The sequence below is a fragment of the Mesoplodon densirostris genome, chromosome 1, assembly GCF_025265405.1.
Source record: "Mesoplodon densirostris isolate mMesDen1 chromosome 1, mMesDen1 primary haplotype, whole genome shotgun sequence".
Lineage (NCBI taxonomy): Eukaryota > Metazoa > Chordata > Mammalia > Artiodactyla > Ziphiidae > Mesoplodon > Mesoplodon densirostris.
In genome coordinates, this window is record NC_082661.1 from 38,469,719 (window position 1) to 38,488,894 (window position 19,176).

The 19,176-nt window shown below is 41.4% G+C and overlaps 1 pseudogene; it reads left to right on the forward strand.

Moving 5' to 3' along the window:
- The first annotated feature begins 9,324 nt into the window (after window positions 1-9,324).
- On the forward strand, window positions 9,325-11,177 carry LOC132500171 (SNW domain-containing protein 1-like; annotated as a pseudogene).
- Window positions 11,178-19,176: the final 7,999 nt, after the last annotated feature.

A 19,176-nucleotide genomic window follows, 5' to 3' on the forward strand; every position in this document is an offset into this window, starting at 1 on the left:
GACTATCTCTCGAGCCTGGTGTTATAATACTTCATATATCAGAGGGTTGTTGTGTTAAATGAGTTAATATGTGTAAAGAAACACTGAGAGCAGGTGTGGCACATAGTGAATGTTATTTAAGCATTAATTATTATCGTAATTTTTCTTCATTCTAAGGGGTCACTGAGATTTATTATCATAGTGGTCGACAGTGCAGCGATGCATTCAGGGTCCATTAAAGCAGTGCTTCCCAACCTCTCTCATGGAACCAGACCTCAAAAATCATGATCTTTCTCAGCCAAATTGGGGTAAACCACGAGACTGTTCCTGGCCTGGGCTCTGGCCAACTCAAGGTTCTGCCCAGCTGAGGGATCCTGTTATGGGCTGAATGCTTGTGTCCCCCCTCAAATTCATATATGGAAGCCCTGACCACCAGTGTGGCTGTTACCCATTTGAAGATGGGGCTTCTAAGGAAGTGATTAAGCTTAAATGAAGTCATAAAGGTGGGGCCCTTTCTGATAGGATTAGTGTCCTTATGAGACGAGATACCAGAGAGCTCCCCCAACCTCTCTCTATTTCTGGCCAAACACCCCCCCCTCCCCCGCAATATACACACATGGCAAGGAAAGGCCGTGTGAGGACACAGCAAGAAGGTAGCCATTTACAAGCCAGGAAGAAAGCTCTCACCAGAAACCAAATTTGTCAGAACCTTGATCATGGGCTTCTAGCCACCAGAACTATGAGAAATAAATGTCTGTTGTTTAAGCCACCCAGTCAGTGGTACTTTATTATGCAGCCCAAGCTGACTAATACAGACCCATATCACACCTGTAGCACTATTCAGCAGTTGGGAAGCTCTGAATTAAGACATGTTGATGTATTTCCTTGTATACAAAATGACTCCAAGCCATTGAATTTTCTGGGTCTTTTCTTTTTCTCTTTTCTTTTTTTTCTTGGTCGATTCTGTTGCCATTAGACTCTTAACAATGATCTCCTCACACTTGGTTACAGATTTGTCTGTGATACCTTTTTGCACTACACTGTGATTATAGCTTATCATTGGCGGACTTGAAACCCATAAAAACAACCTTGTTAGCATACAATACACAGTAAAAATACACTGGCCTTTGGAATGTAGACTTCAGCCATTCATAAGCCTTTTTTGCTGTGCTCTTAATTGATTGCATTCTTGAGAAACAAGAAATCAAATAAATTAAATTTGTATTATTTGACATTCTCTTTTAAGTGAGGAGTATGGATTTAAGACTTGAATGGTTAATTACAGATGAAACTGTACTTTTCAATCTTATAGGCAATTAATTATTTTGTAGAAATCAAAATGTTTATTTTCTAATCTCATTCTAAGATCCTAAAATTATTTCAATATAAATCAAGCATTTATGTATTTTTACCCTGAAAATATTAAGGAACTCATTCTTCTACTAGCCCCCAGCAAAGACAGTTTTGTCATTGTCAGCATTCTCTCAAGAAGTTTATTAAAGAAAAGGGAATGATATCCTTGCGTGAGCCTAAAATTCCACGAGAAAGAACATCACATTCTCATTCCGTCTAGTACCATTGCCCTAAAGTGGACTTTTTCATTCCCTATTAGTTACTCATCAAATATTTCATCACTTTTTAAGAGAAAAGCAATTTTGAAAATTATAGTGAAAGAGCATGCTGGAATAAATTTCTTTATTTTACACACACACAACACACACATTCCCTTTTTTGGGAAAAAAAAAAACAGAACTAAACTCTGCTAATTGGATTGTTTCCTTAGACAGCCTTAAAAAATGATTGTAGGGCTTCCCTGGTGGCACAGTGGTTGAGAGTCCGCCTGCCGATGCAGGGGACATGGGTTCGTGCCCCGGTCTGGGAAGATCCCACGTGCTGCGGAGCGGCTGGGCCCGTGAGCCATGGCCGCTGAGCCTGCGCGTCCGGAGCCTGTGCTCTGCAACGGGAGAGGCCACAATAGTGAGAGGCCCGCATAACGCAAAAAAAAAAAAAAAAGATTGTACATTTTCTCTTTCCACAGATAGATTCTTGTTTTCAGCCTGTTAGGAAGAAAAGAAGTGAGGGGTGACCTTTGATCCAAGTATAAGAGAGTGGTCCCAAAGTAAAGCCCTCCCCCTAAGTATTCCAAGAGGATAAAATCTTGACAAGTTTACAAGAAGAGGGCAAACCCAACCATGGTAAAGATACAACATGTCAAGTGTCAGCTCTGTCAAATATGCAAAAAAGCATATATGAATCGATGTGGAATGGGAAAGAAAGCAGTAAGAATACACTTAGATACAACTATGTAAAAGTAGTTTTATTACTTTTTATAAGAAGGGTATAAGATTATTCCAAGAAGTTCAGAAAGTACAGGAAGAGACCATTCATAATCTTACTTTCCTCACACAACTATTTTCTTTCTCTCTGCATTCCCTTCTCATTTTGTCCTTGTGCACATGTATTTTCTGTAGTTGTACTCATAGCTCGTACATTTTGTGTTCTGACTGTGAGTTAGCCCAACACAGGCATTTTTTGGGTGCTGCTACAGTCCTCGTAACCATCATTCGTAAAGGCTTTATAATGATCCATGGTTGGGACATGTACTACTTAGGAAAAGTCACTGAAAAGGGAAGAGAACATGGACACAGATATTCGATATACAGATAGTTGCCTGCAAAGAATTTCAGTGTGCAATTCAAAAGAAAGAACCAACTAAATACTGCAAAGAAGTAAAAATTAGTTTAAATGTTCAAAGAGCATAGTATTTCTTGGATTTATTGTTTTCCCCATCATTTTCGCTTTGCCACTCTCCCTCATTCAATTATTTAGTTCTTTTGTCTTGTCCCAATATCATAAGGGAAAATTGACATAGAAGGATAAAGTCTCTGGGTCTCTCCCTTTTTTCCTTTGGATACTCTAAGACAAGAAATATGGGTGCTTTCAGGTATGATAAAGACACTTATTTACTAATAATTTGCTAACCATGTCACTGTTTGAACTAGTAACTGGTATATGTTTAACTTAGATAAGTATTTTTTGAGTGCCTACTGTATGCTACTATATAGCTTGTATAATTGCTTTGCTTTTTTTTTCGCTTCACTTTTTAATTTGGAAAATTATTGAAAGATACAAAAGAAGATGAAAAATGTATCAGCTGGTATAATAGGGAAGGGAATTAATGTATTTATTATGTGAATATTTTAATAGGTGCAGGAGCTTTTACACATATTTGCCCTTTAATCCTCATTAAAGCCCTAATAAAGAGGAACTATTAACTTCAATATACAGAGCAGGAGACAGACTCAGGAAGCTAAGTCGCAAGTCAGGTTCATACAGCTATTAGTTGTCAGCACTGGGTTTCAAAGCCAGGCATGTCTGACCCCAGGCCAAGTGCACTGGTTTATGTGCTTCAAAATGTAATGCAGCATTCATATTGCATTATTGCATGAGCACTACATACTCAAAGAGCAGTAGTATAACTGAGGGCAGGGGAAACCTCTGGAACTCTTTTAGAGAGGAGTATCCTGTCAGAGGAATGTGGGTTTCTTTTTTCTTCTTAAAACTTTTTTTTTTTCTGAGCCATGTTATGTTACTATTTACAGCTGCATCGTGGCCTAAGGGCCTCTTGTAAGCCTCCTCAGAGAAATGTGCTTTCAGAACAGCTTTCACACCCAGCCTCAGAACACATGTGAATGCCTCCATGTGAAGTCTTTGGAGAGGAAATGGTGATAGATTTTCTTCTGCTGTTTAGAAGGTTCTACTTTATAACTTTTATTTTACAAATTAAAGTTATATAATAGCTTTATAGCTGTTATTCTCCACACTATCTTGATATGAAGTATTATAATAATCATAGGATATTGAAATTTTAAATTCCTATCCCTTTCCTAAGACTCATGGAAGCAGTCTATAACAACAATAGCCACGACAGTAAGAAGAGCTAACATTTATTTGAATGCGTACTATGGGCAGATCCTATGCTTTGTGATATAATATGGATTACCTCATTTCATTTTCTTAACAACTCCATGAGGTAGGAATTGTGATCAAAAGGATCAATAAAGGGCTTCCCTGGTGGCGCAGTGATTGAGAGTCTGCCTGCCAATGCAGGGGACACGGGTTCGTTCCCCGGTCCGGGAAGATCCCACATGCCATGGAGCGGCTGGGCCCGTGAGCCATGGCTGCTGAGCCTGCGCGTCCGGAGCCTGTGCTCTGCAACGGGAGAGGCCACAGCAGTGAGAGGCCCGCGTGCTGCAAAAAAAAAAAAAAAAAAAAAAAAAAAAAGGATCAATAAAAACCACCTGTCTTCTCACAAGTTCAAAACCAATTTAGAGGTAGAAACAAGAATCAAAGACTAAAATGCTGCCTTAGGTGCTAATAATGCTAATAAGAGTGGGATGAGGCTTAGGACTACCAGCCAGGAAGGACAGCAGTACTCTGGGTACATAAAAGATGGACTTACCCAGTCACCATCCTTGGAAGCCCTCAAACAGCCACAGGCCTCCTTTGAAGGGCGCATACCCCTGTTTCATGTACAGGATGGAAGAGCTAAGAAGGATGAGCGCTCTCTACTCACAGGCAGATCCCAAGTGGAAAAACAAAAAAGAAAAACAAAAAGCTGAGCATGTGCATCTGTTTCTCCCAAACCTATGAATCAGGTAACCAACTTCTCCTGCAGAGAAAAGTAGGTGAGTAAGTAAACACCAGGGGTGCTAGCTCCACTGGAGTTTCTGCCCCGTGGAATCAATGGAAAGGAGGTCTTTGTCCCTAGTTGTAGGTACTGAGCATGGCTCTACCCTACAGATGAGGAAACTGAGTCCCTGAGACACTATATAAGAGTCATAATTAGTAAGCACAGGAAAGTCTAAACAGAGTCACTCTCTAAGTGGTGGAGTCAGGATTAGCGAGGCCAGCTGGGACAGGCTCTGACTTCGTTCAGGTACAAGGTCAAGGGAAACTAAAAAGGGAGGGCAGGTATGAGAGGGATACCATAGGAAGTGGTACGAGTTGGACTCACTTATTCTGAGGGTTAGGGAGGAGAGTCAAAAGACTCAGAGTGTTCTAGCATACCTAGCTGGAAAATGGTGAAAGCATGAAAATAAAATGTGTTTCCAGGAGAGACCAGCCAGTGCTTTGTAGGCATGTGACTTTGAGGTAACTTATAGGCTGTTGGAAATCGGAGTTTTCAACTCGGGAGGAAGATCTGCAGCAGAGATGCAGATTTTGGAGTTGTCCTTTTTTTTTTTTTTTTTTGCGGTACGCGGGCCTCTCACTGTTGTGGCCTCTCCCGTTGAGGAGCACAGGCTCCGGACGCGCAGGCTCAGCGGCCATGGCTCATGGGCCCAGCCGCTCCGTGGCATGTGGGATCTTCCCAGACCGGGGCATGAACCCGTGTCCCCTGCATCGGCAGGCGGACTCTCAACCACTGCGCCACCAGGGAAGCCCCTTGATCTCGTTTTTAACCATAGCCCTAGTGCACTACAGGGCAAACTTACAGGTTACCCTGGTGTGCAGGACAGTTTCCATTTGCACCTCCAAGTTCACTGTTCATCCCATTTCCACCCACTTCTTTGCCCTGGAAGGCTGACACTTATAGGCTACATCAACTGGGTTCCTGCTCGGTTCAGCCACTGATGGGACTTGGAAGGCAGGAAGAGTGTGAAGGTGGTGTATTTTTTTTCTTTGGTTCTTTTACTGTCAGATCCTTATGGACTGGCTGCTTTCCTTTACCCAGTGACTCTGCAGAAGGTTCCAGCAACTGCTCTCTCCCTTTGCCTCTCAGGCCTAGAAGTGCTAGTGTTACTGGCCTCAGAGGACTCTACTGACCTTTGTTAGATTTTAGGAACACTTGTTCACACCTTTATGAATAATATCTTTGTTGAAGTCTCCCCAGTTTCCCAGTTCCTACTGGGACCTTCAACAAATAATATGCCCCGTAAACCAGAAGGAATTGATGTTCTTCAAGGCACTAGGCTTACCCTTAGTCAACAGAGAGGGGCTTCTAATCTGGGGGTCTCAGACCTGGGAGGAGACGACAGAATTAGTACAAGGTGTGCAAATCCACTCGTACATGATGGCATCCTGTCAGTGGACAGAAAAATATCTTACACAGTTACCACAATTTTTCAAATGTTTGTAAATGTCTGAGTGATTCATCAAATAAAACAAAATGTATTTGACAATGCCATGAAATTCATTTTAACTGTTGCCTTTACATATTTTATTGATCAACAGATAACTTATTCTAAAAACATAACTATTGCCTTGCTTGGCTAAGGAAATACTTTACGATGTATAGAGGGACCTCACATGCAAAAGGGTTGGAAACTACTTCCAAGGCCTTTGTTCATCAGACTTTTCTGTGGGTTCAAATCTAGAAGGAAGTGGGATGAACTCGTTCATTCCTAACTATTTCAATAAAGACAGAGACAAAGACAACCACCTACCTGTTGAGGAACTTTTGTAAAAAGCGCTCCTAACTCTTTCATTTCCGGGAAGAAATTCAGGTCCTGGGTCTTGCACTGAGGAGCACCCCACATTCTCAGCTTGGCAACACCTTGTCCTTTGTGTGACCTGCTGTGGCTCCAGCAGCGAGCAGAGTCTACAGAGTGCAAAAATAAACATCTCTAAGGGCCTGTGGAATTTGATGGCCTCTGCAGTATGGGGAAGACATGGGCCGAGGGCCAGGCCCTGTAGGTGAGCCTCTCAGCAGCCCACGTTCGTTTTTAGCCACTCGGCCAAAGCAAGAAGAGACAGCCAGCCTGGCAGTGAAGTTCTGTTTCCAGGTTTGGCCCTGTCTGGTGTCAGGACCTGGCCCTGCCCCCGTGTTCTCAGTGTATCTCATTGAGATATATTCACTTAGGCCTCTGTTACCCAGGTAATGGGAAGGCTAGTTAATCTGTTTTGACAGTGGCTAAAAAAAACAAAGAAAGAATGGGTAATTTCTTGCCCCCATTCCTCAAGCTCCCTGGGCCCCCTCCCCACGTGACTTGAGAAAACATCCAGAACTCAAGAATTGGGGGTGTTCGTTTACTAAATATTTACTGAGTGCCATTTTCTTCCGGGAACCATCCTAGGCACTGAAGCATTAAGGGTCCCTGCTCACAGGGAGCTCACACTCTGAGTGCAGACCTAAGTTCTTCTGCTTGCACTCTCTTTTTTATATCTTTATTTATTATTTATTTATTTATTTATGATCTTTCACCGCCCCACGTGGCTTGTGGGATCTTAGTTCCTGGAGCAGGGATTGAGCAGTGGAAGCACAGAGTCCTAACCACTGGACTGCCAGGGAATTCCCTGCCTGTACTCTCTGTGAAACACAAGTTCTCCACAACACTCCGTGACTTGAGGGGTTAACTTCCAGCCAACTGAAATATTTCACTCGGCTCCCCTTCCATGTCAACAACATGGCAGGAGCAGTGATTACAGTGTAAGGAAAATGTTGTAGAGACAGGCAGCACTGTTCTTCCATAAAAGGTTCTCTGTCAACTAACAAAACGACTCTGTGAAATGCATCTCAAGCTCCAAGTTTCTCCTCTGTAGCCAAGAAGCCTCTGATATAACGTAATCTGATTTAATGATTCCATATGCTGTTGAGTGTAAAATTAGAATTAAAGAGTTCTGCAAGGTCACTGAGTTAGACACAAAAATTTCTTCCTTGAACCCCACAAATATTGAGCACCAGTTTTATACCAGACATTGTGCTAAGTGCTGGAATATTCAACTACATGTTGTATTTTTTATCAAAGAGGGCTAGCTACAGCTCAGGCCTATCACTGCTTTTACTTGTATTTCCAGATAGGAGAGAAAAGAGCTGTATTTTTGCAGAAAAAGGTTACTGGGGGCAAGCTCCTTGTTTTGAATTGCACTGTCAACAAACTACTGGACTCAGGAGTAAGCATTTTTCTGATGTTGCCTAGAATCAGCGACTCTGGATTAGGAACTGACAGGGTGAGAAAGAAGCTTGCTTTCTACTCTCTGCCTCTTGTGAATCACAAACTGTACCTTTTTCTCCTTTTCTGTAGACCAAATGCCATATAAATCACACTGATGCTTATTCTACGTCTTATGTAAAGTATTCCTATCCTCAAAGTCTCATAGACAATGTAGAAACGTCGGCAGCTTTATTAGCAAAGGTTAGTGTTTCAGTTTAGTGCCAAAAGGTCCTGTCAGACATCCAAAAATTTCTGGTTGAAGTCAGTAATTATTTACTCCCCTGTTACCAGAATCTGTCTGAGGACTAAGCAGAGAGAAGCAGAAAGGAAAAGAAAACCAAAAAAAAAAAGCAATGTATTTCTGCGCTTAAGAACAATATATTTTTAATTTTTTTTTTTAAATTTTGGCTGCGTTGGGTCTTCATTGCTGCACATGGGCTTTCACTAGTTGCAGAGAGTGGGGGCTACTCTTCATTGCGGTGCGCAGGCTTCTCATTGCGGTGACTTCTCTTGTGGAGCACCGACTTTAGGCGTGCAGGCTCAGTAGTTGTGGTGCACAGGCTTAGTTGCTCCGCAGCATGTGGGATCTAACTGGACCAGGGATCAAACCCGTGCCTCTGCACTGGCAGGCAGATTCTTAACCACTGTGCCACCAGGGAAGTCCCAAGACCAATTTATTTTTTTCACAACATATGTGTAATATCATTGGGCAACAAAAATAAATAAGTCCATATGCATTAGAGGGCATCCCTAAGACCCAGAGACTTCAAGTGGAAAAAAAAAGTTGGGTCCCTGAGCCAGAGACTATCTAAGCCCAAGCAGAGAGAGAAGGGGTTTCTTTAACTTCTCCCCGACTTTCAGTTGTTTTGGGGGTTTGAGTTTGCCCCTGGATAGAAGTCTGTAAGGCTCAGCTGGAATACTTTTCTCCACTGTTATAAAGGCTGTGCAGAAAAGTGTTGGAATTCCCTCACGGCAGACCTGGAAGATGGCCCTTCAATGCACATCCCCTAGGCCAGGGTGTTCAGTGGGCCCTTGAGTCCCGGGTGGGTAGAAGCAGACATTTAATCATTGGTAAGAGGGTGTAATAAAATATCCAGGGGCTGGGAGTCAAGGTATCTTTCTCTTTCCCAAGAGGTTTGTATTTCACCGTAGCATTTAGCAAATATATGCCAGGCACTGTTCTCGGTGCTGGAGACACAAGATCGAACATAATAGTGCTGGCTTCCACCAGGAGGGAGCTTGGAGGCCAGTGGAGAGCAACAGGATGCAGAGGTTAAGACCACAAGCTTTGAACTCAGGCCGAGGCTAAATCTTGGATAGTTAGAGCATTCTTTATCTGTAAAACGGAAATTATAATACCTCCTTCACAGGGCTGGGATAAAGATAAAACGAGAAGAGGAAGCAGCAGTAGATGGTGCACACCAGCTTTTTACCTGCACCTACTCAGCTATCCCAGGACCAGCTTGAGGCTGAAGAAAAGGCAAGATCCCAGAGATCACGACAGACCTCACTGGTCTCCTCCCAAAGAGAACCTCCCCCATGCGGGTACCGGAAAGGCTGGATACCTCAGTTATTAGAGGATTTTGGAGATGGAGGTGCTTTTCCAGCAATCCATGTGGCCCAGTATCCCCTGAATATGGGACAAGAGAAAAAAATGTCAAATGCACTGGTCATTCAGGTGGATGCTGAAGGAAAAATTAAGTATGATGCAGCTGTTCGACAGGGACAGTCAAAAGACAAGGTCATTTATAGCAAGTACACTGACATGGTTCCCAAAGAAGTCATGAATGCAGATGACCCAGACCTGCAAAGACCTGATGAAGAAGCCATTAAAGAGAAAACAGAAAAGACAAAGGTAACCTTAGAAAAATCCTTTATCACAGAAGGTTGCTGCAGCCATGCCAGTCCGAGCAGCAGCTGATAAACTGGTTCCTCTGTATATCCAATACACACCATCTCAACAAGGAGTGGCTTTCAACTCTGGAGCTAAACAGAGAGTTATTCGAATGGTGGAAATGCAGAAAGATCCAGTGGAGCCTCCAAGGTTCAAGATGAATAAGAAAATTCCCCGGGGACCACCTTCTCCTCCTGCACCTGTCATGCATTCTCCTAGCCGAAAGATGACCATGAAGGAACAACAAGAGTGGAAGATTCCTCCCTGTATTTCAAACTGGAAAAATGCAAAGGGTTATACAGTTCCATTAGCTAAACGTCTGGCGGCTGATGGAAGAGGACTGCAGACAGTTCACATCAATGAAAATTTTGCAAAACTGGCCGAAGCCCTCTATGTTGCTGATCGGAAGGCTTGTGAAGCTGTGGAAATGCGAGCTCAAGTAGAGAGAAAGATGACTCAAAAAGAAAAGGAGAAACATGAAGAGAAACTTAGAGAAGTGGCCCAGAAAGCCAGGGGGAGAGAAGAGCTGGGATCAAAACCCATGTGGAAAAAGAGGATGGGGAGGCACGTGAGAGGGATGAAATCCGGCATGACAGGCGAAAAGAGAGACAGCATGACTGGAATCTTTCCAGGGCAGCTCCAGATAAGAGGTTGAAACTGCAGAGAAATGAAAGTAGAGGTATCAGTGAAGTCATTGTTTTTGGTGTGCCCAACCCTCAGACTTCCAATGAAGTTCAGTATGACCAAAAGCTCTTCAACCAGTCCAAGGGTATGGACAGTGGTTTTGCAGGTGGAGAAGATGAAATTTACAATGTTTATGATCAAGCCTGGAGAGGTGGTAAAGATATGGCCCAGAATATTTACAGGCCCAGTAAAAATCTGGACAAGGACATGTATAGTGATGACCTAGAAGCCAGAATAAAGACTAACAGATTTGTCCCCACTAAGGAGTTTTCTGGTTCAGACCGTAGACAGAGGCCGAGAAGGACCAGTTCAGTTTGAGGAGGATCCTTTTGGTTTGGACAAATTTTTGGAAGAAGCCAAACAGCACGGTGGCTCTAAAAGGCCCTCAGATAGCAGCTGCCCCAAGGAACATGAGCATGAAGGCAAGAAGAGGAGAAAGGAGTAGATACTTTCTTCAGAGTGAATGAACTATTATTCCTAACCCTAATGATGCAAGTCATATGGGGGAACACTTTGTAAATGGCCAGGATAAAAACCAAATCTGGGTGTCAGAGCCCAGCACTACTTTTTATTACAGGAGAAAGGGGGGAATGGAAAAATTCTACTTTGAATTATTTAGTTTTTTTAAAGAGTGGGTTGTGTTTGTGCTTCTCCCACCTTTTGGCATTTATAGAACATACTGCCCCACACATGAAATTAAGGCCACTTCCTTTCGAGTGACGTTAGCACTTTGGGGTTAATATTTTGTCTAAGAGTGACTGCTTACGAATAAAGTTACCCCAACCACAGTGAGTAGAAAGAAGGATGTCCACATATTGGAATTGTCCGGCCAACTGATCTTTGCCCCATTGTGCTCTGTTTTAATTTGGAGTGGGGAAAGCAAGCTCTTGCTTGGTGCAACTATTTGTTTCCAATAAAAACATTGAGACAAAAAAAAACAGATAAAATGAGATAGCATATGTATAATAGTGAATTCAGAGCCTGGTGGATTAAGTGCCCCCAAATAGTAACTGTTGTTACTATTTTTGCTGTGTGGCTTCACTGGCCCAGGAGTCAGAGACTTGAGCTCTAAGTACTGGCTGGTTCCTCTGTGACAAGACTGCTTTGCTCCTGGGTGAACGTCCTTTAGAGGGAAGCCGGTTGTGCTGAATATTCTTCATTTTCTAGCTGGAATGGTTGATTTTCTTGCCTGATGTCTGAAGATTAGACCTTTCTGATGAAGATGAAGTGCTTTTCCTGTTTCTTTCAATTGAATTACCACATTAAAACTAGTGACTGTTATTTATGCTTTTAATTTATTTTTTATGACTTGCTGGGGTTCTCTCTGGTGAAGGCAGAACTTATTTCATTCATTTATTAGACACTGATAGAGCTCTTACTCTGCATCAGACATTGTGTGTGTGTGTGTGTGTGTGTGTGTGTGTGTTGGGGTTTGGAGATGGTGGAGATAATTGGGGGAAGAGACAAGGATGACTTAAGATTGTTTCTGTTCTGTGGAGTTAAACAGGCCAGTGGTAGAGAGAGACATTAAATAGATAACAACAGTGCGTCTGATAAGGGCCAGGAGGGGTATGTACAGAGAGCTCCAAGATTCTGTAAAAGGGAGATAACTACTTTGAGGTTGGAGGTGGGGTGGAAGCAGTTGAAGCAGAAATGATAAGTCAGGTGGGGAAGTGGCGAAGGAAGGAATTTGAAGGTAAAGAAAACAGCATGTAAGAAGCTACTAAAGCTTGATTTTTTTCAGTGGGTTGAAAGAAACATATAGTATCATGGGATAGGTGGGAGTGGCATAATGGGCTGGGAATGAGGCTGATATTTGGCTACAGATATGGACATATATATGGGCTGAATACGGGGCCAGACGGTCCTCAGCCAACAGGTCATGGCTGAGGACACTGAGTTTCCATTATCAGAAATAGTATCTCTCAGTTTCCCTCTTGTTTCTACAGAGACAGGAGTGAGTATCTCAATAAAGAGCTTCAAATGGGACACCCTAAGGGGTACAAACGGTGTATGATTAAAGAGTACTTTCCCACTGTAGAGGCAATAGTAGAGACCATTTGGAAATCTTCTCTAGTAAGTTGTGGTAGGGTTGAGATTTGCTCATATGATGACACAGATGTGAAAAAAACAACAGCTTCTTTGTTGCTATAATAAATCTAAACCTCTTCAAAGCCTCTATGAAGGCAAGAGTGGGGAGTTCATTTTAATTTTTATGTCCTGTCTAAAAAACCTTTGCCTGTCCCCCAATTATGAAGATTTTCTCCTATGTTTTATTCCAGAAGGTTTTTTTTATAGTTTTTGCATTTATGTTTAGATATGATATTTCGAGTTAGGTTTTGTGTATGGTGTGAGGTAACACTAGAGAGTCGTTTTCTTCCCATACAAATAAATGTGTGGGTCTATTTCTAAACTCTCTATTCTGTTCCACTAATCTAAAATACCAATATCACTCTTGATTACTTTGGTTTTAGAACAAGTCTTTGAAATCAGTTAGTATAAGCCTTCAACTTTTGTTCTATCTTTTGAAAATTATTTTGGACTTTCTAGGTTCTTTGCATTTCCATATGAGTTTTAGAATCAGCTTGTCAGTTTCTATTTTTAAAAAAAGGCTGCTGGACTTTGTTTGGGATTTCATTGAAACAATCAACTTGGGTAGATATGACATCTTCTCAGTCTTCCATGGAATGAGCAGGCTTGCTAGCTGTCTCTCCCTCTCTCTCAAGCCTTTATAAATTTCTCTCAGCACTGTTTTGTAGTTTTGAATGTACAAATAATGCACATACTATGTTAAAATTATTCCTAGGCATCTCATGGCTTTTGATGAAATGCCTAATGTAAAGTGGTATTTTTAAATTCCACTTTCTATTTGTTCACTATGAAACTGTGTACAAGCCCCTGTGTCCTTGTCTTTTGAAGAAAAGTCTGACTCAAGAGTTAATGATTGGGAAATGTGAAGATGTAGAAACAAAGAATAGCTGTTGGGCTGGGGAACTGGTAACCAATTTAGACTATAAATCTGCCACAGAGCAGAATCACCAAACTCCCAGTTCCCTGAAAGCTACAGATAAAGGCCTGACACACATTGCTAAGGTGTTTTTATAGGAAGCAGACCCCCACCAGATGAAAACTGCTGACCGCAAGAACATAGACCCTAGACTGGTTGAAACCAGAAGGTTGATGATGCTTGAAACTTCATCTTGACGCCAACCAATCCAAGAATTATCCACGAGCTGATCACGCCCTGCTCCTTGAACACTGTAAGACTCCTCGCTACTTCCTCTAGGGTGGGACACCCAGTTTTGAGGGCATTAGCGCACTGTGGCCCCCTTTGCCTGGCAAAGCAATAAAAAGCTATTCTTTTCTGCTTCACCCAAAACTCTGTCTCCGCATTTCTGTTCGGCACCGGTGAACAGAGGCTGAGTTTCAGCAACAACTACTAATATGTAGAAATACAATTGACTAAAAAGGAAAAATAAATTTCAGTTCACCAAAATTAATAGTTTCTGCTCTTCAAGATGCACCATTGGGAAATGAATGGGCAAACCACAGAATAGGAGAAAATATTTGCAATACATATATCTACAAAAGACTTGTATCGAGAATATACCAAGAATTCTTGTATCTCAATAGTAAGATAAACAACCCAATTAAAAATGGGCATAATATTTGAACAGAGGCTTCACAAAAGAAGATATATGAATAGCTAATAAAACATGAAAAAATGGTTAACATAATTAGTAGTAAGGAAAGTACAAATTAAAATTACAATCAGACTCCATTACACACTGGAGCTCTAATATGTTACGGTAATATCATACAGCCATGTTGAAAAGCAGTTTGGCAGTTTCTTCTAAAGTTAAATATACATTTACAATACAACACAGTAATTTCATTCCTAGGTATTTACTCAAGAAAATGAAAACCCATGTCCATAAAAGACTTGTATACAGATGTTCACAGAAGCTTTATTCATAATGGTCAAAAATCGGAAACAATCCTAATGTCCATCAACAAATAAATAAATTGTAATATATCCATAAAACAGATTACTATTTAGCAGTAAAAAGGAATCAAGTACAGGTATGCACAGCAACCTGGATGAATCTCAAAACATTATCATAGGGACTTCCTTGGTGGTGCAGTGGTTAAGAATCTGCCTGCCAATGCAGGGGACACGGGTTCGAGCCCTGGTCCGGGAAGATCCCACGTGCCACGGAACAACTAAGCCTGTGTGCTACAACTACTGAGCCTGCGTGCCACAACTACTGAGCCTGCGCATCTAGAGACTGTGCCACAACTACTGAGCCCATGTGCCACAACTACTGAAGCCACCGCAGTGAGAAGCCTGAGCACCGTAAGGAAGAGTAGCCCCCGCTTGCTGCAACTAGAGAAAGCCCGCGCGCAGCAGCCAAGACACAATGCAGCCAAAAATAAATAAATAAATTTATTTTAAAAAATTATCATAAGTGAAAGAAGCCAGAAGCAAAATAGTCCATATTGTGTGATTCTATATTTATGACATTCTTGGCTGGCAAAACTCATCTACATCAACAGAAAGCAAACCAGTGGTAATGCAATGCTGAGGTTGGTGGAGATTGACTGCAAAGGAGCATGAGGGAATGTTTGGGGTGATGAAAATGTTCTATATCTTGATTGTGGTGGTTTTACATGAGTGTGTACATTTGTCAAAAGTCATCAAAATGTAGACTTAAAATGGGTGTGTTTTATTGTATGTAAATTATACCTCAATGTAAAAAAGTTTCTAGCAGGTTTTGCAAGTTTAAAGTAATGTCTTTCATTTAGTGCAGTCTTTTTTGAATCAATAAGCAGCCAAATTGAAGGTTGATTTCTGTATAAAGGTCATTTCTCCCCTGTATTGTGTTCATCCCTCCCTCTCCTGTATGAGTGGTTGGTTTAGGGGAGAATTCATGTGACCTCATGGTAACAGTGGTGGAGATGGTTGGCATGCAGATCTGTGAATTCTCATTGGCCTAAGCAGAACTGCCGCTAGTATTGATCACTGGGCATCCTGCTGATGAAACTCATCTTGGTGGTCTCTAGGTAGTGGCTTCTCTCCTCACTGTGTACTGTGATGACATATCTGCTGCTGGTGGAACTTGTAGTTTGCACTCTCTGACTGTCCAGCACATGGGGAAATTCCTCACCTTTTTTGTTGTAGTTCTTGAGGATCAGCCACGATTTCCATTTGGCTCAGGTTATTGGCCACGGAGTCACTTTCCCCTTGGCCCCAGCCCTGCCTCTCATCTCTTAGCTGTCTTCTACTGAGAACATGAGAGAGCCTCAGATCACTCCTGCACCAGACTGGTGATGAGGGACAGTCGGTGGACACTGTCCTGGCTTTCTCTCTGCCCAGACACATCACAGGCCAAAGGCACCCAGTGAAGCAGTGTCTTCTCATTGTTACCCATGGGACACACAGCACAGGCCTTCTTACTGCAGCTTCCCCCTCAACTTCTCAGGTTCCTATGTCTTCTCTCTGTCACGTACCTACCCCTAGTCAAGGCTCTAGGGAGTGGGAGACATGATCCCTGAGATATCTGGGCAGCTCATCACCCTTACTTTAAAAAAAATTTCCCCTTCCTCTCTTGGTGTAGGTTTCTGCTCTCCCTTTCTGTGTGGTGAGAACTTCCTCTACAATACAATACTGTGACTTCTTACTTATATATGGATTTATTCTGGATGGGACCCATTTCCTTGTTCCACAGAGCAATAAACAATAAGCATAGTCTACCAGGTATCTTAGATATTGGGGAAGAGATACTTAGCAATCAGCCAACTGGTTTAAAGTTTAGACATCAGTAATTTGACGCCCTGTTTTTACAGATTAGGAAATAGTGGCAGAGAGGAAGTGATTCATGCAGGATCATATGACTAAGTAGTGTCACTTGGACCCAGTAGCCTTGAATCTCACTCTTGGTATCTTTCTGCCACACACCTCCACTTCTCTTATGTCTGCAAACCAATTTAAAAAGTAAGGATACTGCTAAAGGTTAAGGCAATGGAAATAAGCAGAAAGGATCGAGGAAGGAAAGAACAATGGAAAGACAGTGTTGGGAGCCCACCCAAATAAGTGCCTTTTCTCCAACTGCAACTGTAAGAAATGTGTAGATTTTCTACTGATAGAAGGGATCACCTCAGAAAACTATACTGAGGGCAATGTGAAAGATTTGCCCTACAAATGGAGTGCCTTACTGGACGGGGATCGACCGTTAGCAAGAATTCTTTGCACATGATTAGATTTTTGAAAGCAAAGAGGACAAAGTGAAATTGAAAATATATCCCAACCTGTACTGTTTAAGGAGTAACCTTAGAGGAACATCATAATATAGAGCCTCTTTTGTTTCAATTTTTTTTTCTGAAGCCAAAATGAGATGCAGAATGCAATTATATTTTAGTGGTTGGATGTCAAAATAAAATAAACAGAAGGCTGCTTAGTAAAATGAAGCATTGCACGATGGAAATGTACTTTCTTTGCTTATAGTTGTAGGTATTCTCTTAATTCAGTGAAGACTTTTCCATTATATTTGTGTCGTATCAGGTGGGTTAATTATTTACAAGAGGCTCAGGCTGATATTCTAAGGGAACCACAGGCTGCTCCAAAGTCTCCAGGAAACTAGGTTAGCCTTGTTTAACCTGTGCATCTCTTCTGAATACATATAAATCTATTACATGACCTGTTTTGAAAGAAACTCACATGTTATTTTGTAAGCAGCGGTACAACCCTGAGTTAACCTGGTGGTTAACCTCCCCTGCCACCCCCCTACCCCCTGCTTCCTTTGGTCATGGTCACTCACATGAATGAGTGCTTAAGCTTTACCATGGCTTGTTGACAGAAATGCCCAGTAACAATTTTGAAATCTGGAGGGCAGATGGGCAAGTGCACTGTCCAAAATCCACCAGAGCTACTCATCCCTATTTTGACTCAGATACAGTGTTGTCAGGCGAGTCCCTTTACTTCTGAGAGCTTCAGCTTCATCATCGTGGAAGGGGGGAAATCATGCCCACCTCTGAGGCTTGTGAGGCTCAAGAGCGACTATTCATGAGGAATTATTAGTAGCAGTCTCGCATACTGATGCTTTCAGAGAAGTCCTTTCTCCCCACCCTGGAACCGTGTGAGGATGTTCCTTGTTCTGTGGTTTACCCAGCTTGACTCTAACTTACAACATACCTTTGCTCACTATACTGTTACTTACATTTTTTATTTGGATTTATGCAATTATCTTTTTTTGAGAGACCCTCACCAATAAGTTCTGAACTTATAAGTTGTGGGAATGCCAAAGGAGGTTGTCTAACTGAAACAAATAAAAATGGAATCATCTGGGGATAGCGGAGGCAAGGTAAAACTTAATGATGTTAAATATCTTTTAAAGAAACAGAACATTTTATTTTGCCAAGGGCTTGTTACCCTGTGTCTTCTATGGGATAACCACCTAATTTTCAATGTGCAGCATCAATAAATAATATGGTTATTTTTGGTCCTGGAGAAACCATACAAAAGAGATTTTTGTGCTCATATTTATACTACAGGAGTAACCTGAAATATTTATTTCAGAAAATTATATATAAAATGGTATTGAATGCAATTTTATTTTATTTTATTTTAATTAATGGACTTTATTTTTTAAAGAAATTTTAGGTTTACAGAAAAATTGAGCAGAAAGTACAAAGAGTTCCTGTGTACCCTTTCTCCTTCCCCCACCAATTTCCTCTGTCGTTAACATCTTAGCTTAGTGTGATACATTTGTTACAACTGATGAACAAATATTGATACATTATTATTAACTAAAGTCCATAGTTTGCATTTGGGTTCACTCTTTGTGTTCTACAGTTCTGAGCTTTGACAAATGTATAACGTCATGTATCCACCATTATAGTATTCTGCAGAATAGAATGCAATTTTGAAAAGGAATCTTAATTATACCATCCCACCTAAATTTCTTTTTGCATATTCTTCCCATACTTCGTGAGTTACAAGTATACAACTTTTACAGAAGTTTTACATAGCTTCCCTCACATTGTACACACAATTTTAGAGTCCTCCTTTTGCTGTAGCATTGCATCATAAACGTTTTCCCATATTACAGTATTTTCTTCTTCTTTATAATTTTAGAGGATTGTCTATTATCCCATTTGTTTGACGTATCATAATTCTCTAGACATTTCCCAGTTGTTGAGCATTTAGGTTGTTTCGGTTTTACGTTATTCATAGCACAGCTATTATTTTTTTCCGGTAGTATTCAACTTCTCTTAAGTTGTTTTCTTGGGATAACTTCCCAGAACTGAGATTACTCTTCAAAGAATATGAATAACTTTCTAATCCTTGATCCGTTGCCCTATGTTGCTTTCCAAAGGGCTGTTGCATAGCACTGCCTGTCTCAGAATTTTTCAACAGCACTGGGCAGCACAGACCGAGGATGGTCTCACACTGTCCATTTATGAGTAGATGGCTTTATAATCTTACATTGAAGACAGTTTAACCTTGGGGACTATTTTAACAGAAAAACCTCTGAAGAGGCTAGGACTATAGCCAGCTTTCTAAGCTTTGGCTTTTTCACTTGTATAATCGATCCTATCATTTCGTGACACATATTTGTGTCCAATTGGTGAGTTATTACATTGTGTGTGTTTGTCCGCAGGTGCTGGTAGAATCGCCAGTACTAG